We start from the raw sequence: 5,394 nt of genomic DNA, 5'->3' as shown, positions 1-5,394 counted from the left end.
AACGCATGTCCCCACCCCAGGAAGACAGGCTCTGGTCGTCGACCCGGTGGTGGAAGGAGTCCGACTGCCAAAGTCCTCATGGACGGTGGTAGCGGATTGAACATCATGTACGCTGACACTCTCAAGGGAATGAGCATTCCGATGTCCAGACTCAGCGAGAGCAGTATGCAGTTCCACGGAGTCGTCCCTGGACGGAAGGCCAGGTCACTCGGCCAGATCGCGTTGGACGTCACCTTCGGCTCCGACAAAAACTTTCGCAAGGAGAAGCTCACATTTGAGGTGGTGGATTTCCAGAGCGCTTACCATGCAATTCTGGGCCGCCTGGCATACGTGAGTTTCATGGCATGTCCATGCTATGTGTACTTGAAGTTGAAGATGCCGGGCCCAAAAGGCGTTATCACCATCACCGGCAACCGCCAGCGAGCCGAGGAGTGTCTGCAAGAGGGATCAAGAATCGCCGACCATCAGATGGCGGTACTCGAGCTCGACGAATACAAGAAGACAGTCGACCCTGCCGACCTGATGCGCTCGAAGAAACCAGCTTCTGAGTCCGCGTTCCAGTCGGCGGGAGAGACGAAGAAAGTCGGCATCCACCCGACGGACGATTCTGCCGCCCCGACGAACATCTCCACCACCCTCGATCCTAAATAGGAAGCCGAGCTCACCCAATTCCTCCGTGAGAACTGGGACATCTTCGCATGGAAACCATCTGACATGCCAGGTGTACCCAGGGAGTTGGCTGAGCACCGACTGCATGTGGACCCCGCTGCTCGGCCCGTCCGAGAGCGCCTGCGCCGGTCCGCCGCGCACAAGAGGAAGGCAATCGGAGAAGAGGTGGCCAAGCTGTTGGCAGCCAACTTCATTCGTGAGGTTCACCACTCCGAGTGGCTCGCCAATGTTGTCATGGTGCCCAAGAAGGACAAGTCACTCCGAATGTGCATTGACTTCAAGCACCTCAATAAGGTCTACCCAAAAGACCATTTTCCGCTCCCCCGCATAGATCAAATTGTCGATTCGACTGCGGGATGCGAGTGTTTGTCATTTCTTGATGCCTATTCGGGCTATCATCAGATCCGTCTGTATGGTCCCGATGAGTTGAAAACAGCCTTCATCACCCCGTTTGGGTGCTTCTGCTACATCACTATGCCTTTCGGTGTGAAGAATGCAGGAGCTACCTTTATGCGCATGATCCAAAAATGTCTCCTCGACCAGATCAGTCGCAATGTGGAGGCATACATGGATGATATCGTAGTCAAGTCACGCAAAGGTTCCGACCTGCTGACTGACTTGGCAGAAACATTCGCCAACCTTCGTAGGTACGATATCAAGCTCAACCCACCCAAATGTTCATTCGGTGTTCCCAGCGGAAAGTTACTCGGTTTCTTCGTTTCCGAACGAGGGATCGACGTCAACCCCGAAAAGATCGGGACCATCGTCCGAATGGAGAAGGCCGGTCAGAATACACGATGTTCAACGGCTCACAGGTTGCCTAGCGGCTTTGAGCAGGTTTATCAGTCGACTCGGCGAAAAAGCACTTCCTCTGTACCGACTCATGAAGAAGTCAGATACCTTCGAGTGGACAGACGAAGCCCAAGTCGCATTCGACGACCTCAAAGTCCTACTTTCCACCCAGCCGGTTCTTACTGCTCCGCTCGGTAAAGATCCCCTTCTTCTATATATCGCGGCTACAAATCAAGTCGTCAGTACTGTTCTTACAGTCGAGCGAGAAGAAGAAGGCAAAGCGTACAAAGTTCAACGGCCAGTGTACTACGTCTCCGAAGTCCTGACCCCTTCCAAGCAGAGGTATCCCCATTATCAAAAACTTATCTATGGGACCTATATGACTGCGAAGAAGGTGGCCCATTATTTCCAAGACCACTCGGTATCTGTCGTTTCTGATGCTCCGTTGTCGGAAATTCTCCACAATCGGGACGCATCAGGCCGAGTGGCGAAGTGGGCAATGGAGATGCTGTACTGTGACATCAAGTTCGAGGCCAACAAAGCTATTAAGTCTCAAGCCCTAGCTGACTTTATAGCAGAATGGATAGAACAACAGCAACCGACTCACATCTACTCGGCTCATTGGACAATGTTCTTCGATGGGTCTAAGATGTTGAATGGATCCGGCGCTGGTGTTGTGATCATATCGCCAAAGGGTGACAAGATCAAGTACGTGCTTCAGATACACTTTGATTCCTCCAACAACGAGGCAGAGTATGAAGCTCTCCTCTACGGATTGCGCATGGCCATCTCACTCGGCGTTCGTCGCCTGATGGTCTACGGTGATTCGGATTTGGTGGTCAACCAAGTGATGAAGGAGTGGGACATAAGGAACCCCACCATGACAACATACTGCAACGCAGTGAGGAAGCTGGAGAAGAAGTTTGAAGGTCTAGAGCTCCATCATGTTCCGAGACTGAAGAACCAAGCAGCTGATGAGTTGGCGAAACTCGGATCCACTCGGAGACCAGTCCCGAGTGATGTCTGCCTCGAGCACCTCCATCTTCCCTCAGTCAAAGAAGATCCCTTCATAGAAGAACCGGTACAACCCAAGAGCGCAACAGATCCGACTGAAGTCGATGTGCCTGCTGTGGTTGATCTGGTCACAGAGATTCTGGTTGTCATTCCCGATTGGACTGAGCCAATCATTGCATATATCCTAAGACAAGAACTTCCAGAAGATGAAGTTCAAGCCCGGCAAATAGTTCGCAGGTCGAAGGCATTCGCTGTCATTGACGGTCAATTGTACAAGGAGAGTGTTTCAGGCGTTCTTCAACGTTGCATTTCCCCAGAAGAAGGGCAGTTGATCCTAGAGGATATTCACTCAGGAACCTGCGGCCATCACGCTTCCTCGAGAGCAATCGTCGCCAAGGCATTCAGAGCTGGATTCTTCTGGCTACAGGCTAACGAGATGGCTAAAGCTATGGTTGACCGATGTGAAGGCTTCAGTTCTACTCCAACAAGTCCCATAAGCCAACATCTGCACTAAAGACGATCCCACTTGTGTGGCCATTTGCAGTTTGGGGATTAGACACAGTCGGACCATTCAAGACAGGCCAAGGAGGCTACACACATCTGTTAGTGGCAGTCGACAAGTTTACAAAATGGATAGAAGCCAAGCCCATCAAGAAACTCGACGCCTCAACAGCTGTCAAGTTTGTCAGGGACATCATCTCCAGATTCGGGGTACCTCACAGCATAATCACGGACAATGGGACAAACTTCAACTCGGACAAGTTCAAAGGCTTCTGTGCGAGTCAGCGTATCCGTGTGGATTTTGCTTCCGTAGCACATCCATAATCCAATGGACAAGCTGAGCGTGCGAATGGACTTAGCCTTCAAGGTTTGAAGCCCCGACTCTTGCGAGAGGTAGGACACGCTGCTGGTGCATGGGTCACCGAGTTACCTTCAGTCCTTTGGGGCCTCCGCACCACTCCGAACAGATCAACGGGGCGATCACCGTTCTTCCTCGTTTATGGAGCAGAAGCGGTCCTTCCGAGTGACCTGCTTCACAATGCCCCACGAGTCGAACTCTTCTCCGAAGCTGAAGCAGAACAAGCAAGGCAAGATGGAGTCGATCTTCTGGAGGAAGAACGCGAGATGGCACTCACTCGTTCGACAATTTACCAACAAGATTTGCGACGCTTTCATGCGCGTCATGTCAGGAGTCGCACATTCCAAGAAGGCGATTTAGTGCTCCAAGTGGATCAGCAAAGACCCCACAAGTTAGCTCCGGCCTGGGAAGGGCCTTTCATCGTCTCCAAGGTGTTGAACAACGGAGCATACAGACTCTACAGCATTCAGAGAGAGACAGACGAGCCGTGCGCATGGAATGGGGATCTCCTCAAGCGTTTTTATACGTGATCGCCGACTGAAGCAGTGTAACGAACAAGTTTTGACGAAATAATATATACAGCAGATTCAGTTTTGTGCAGATTCAGAGTTCTCCCACAGTCGCAGAATCTGGTCAAAAAAAACTTAGCTGCGATCCTGAATCGCCTAAGTACTAACTTCCTCCGAGTGTGCACTACACGTCGCACTCAGACACTTAGCTGCGATCCTGAATCGCCTAAGTACTAACTTCCTCCGAGTGTGCACTACACGTCGCACTCGGGGAACTTAGCTGCGATCCTGAATCGTCTAAGTAATAACCTCCTCCGAGTGTGCACTACACGTCGCACTCGGGGACTTAGCTGTGATCAAGAATCACCTAAGTAATAACTTCCTATGAGTGTGCACTACACGTCGCACTCGGGAACTTAGCTACGATCCTGAATCGTCTAAGTAATAACATCCTCCCAGTGTGCACTACACGTCGCACTCGGGGACTTAGCTGCGATCCTGAATCGCCTAAGTACTAACTTCCTCCGGGTGTGCACTACACGTCGCACTCGGAGACTTAGCTGCGATCCTGAATCGCCTAAGTACTAACTTCCTCCGAGTGTGCACTACACGTCGCACTCGGGGACTTATCTGCGATCCTGAATCGCCTAAGTACTAACTTCCTCCGAGTGTGCACTACACGTCGCACTCGGGGAACTTAGCTGCGATCCTGAATCGTCTAAGTAATAACCTCCTCCGAGTGTGCACTACACGTCACACTCGGGGACTTAGCTGCGATCCTGAATCGCCTAAGTACTAACTTCCTTCGAGTGTGCACTACACGTCGCACTCGGAGACTTAGCTGCGATCCTGAATCGCCTAAGTACTAACTTCCTCCGAGTGTGCACTACACGTCGCACTCGGAGACTTAGCTGTGATCAAGAATCGCCTAAGTACTAACTTCCTCCGAGTGTGCACTACACGTCGCACTCGGGGAACTTAGCTGCGATCCTGAATTGTCTAAGTAATAACCTCCTCCGAGTGTGCCCTACACGTCGCACTCGGGGACTTAGCTGCGATCCTGAATCGCCTAAGTACTAACTTCCTCCGAGTGTGCACTACACGTCGCACTCGGGGAACTTAGCTGCGATCCTGAATCGCCTAAGTACTAACTTCCTCCGAGTGTGCACTACACGTCGCACTCGGGGACTTAGCTGCGATCCTGAATCGCCTAAGTACTAACTTCCTCCGAGTGTGCACTACACGTCGCACTCGGGGAACTTAGCTGCGATCCTGAATCGTCTAAGTAATAACCTCCTCCGAGTGTACACTACACGTCACACTCGGGGACTTAGCTGCGATCCTGAATCGCCTAAGTACTAACTTCCTTCGAGTGTGCACTACACGTCGCACTCGGAGATTTAGCTGCGATCCTGAATCGCCAAAGTACTAACTTCCTCCGAGTGTGCACTACACGTCGCACTCGGAGACTTAGCTGTGATCAAGAATCGCCTAAGTACTAACTTCCTCCGAGTGTGCACTACACGTCGCACTCGGGGAACTTAGCTGCGA

This window comes from Hordeum vulgare, chromosome 4H (genome assembly GCF_904849725.1).
Source record: "Hordeum vulgare subsp. vulgare chromosome 4H, MorexV3_pseudomolecules_assembly, whole genome shotgun sequence".
NCBI lineage: Eukaryota > Viridiplantae > Streptophyta > Magnoliopsida > Poales > Poaceae > Hordeum > Hordeum vulgare.
The sequence above is the reverse complement of the archived record's forward strand: the minus strand, read 5'-3'. Positions refer to the sequence as shown.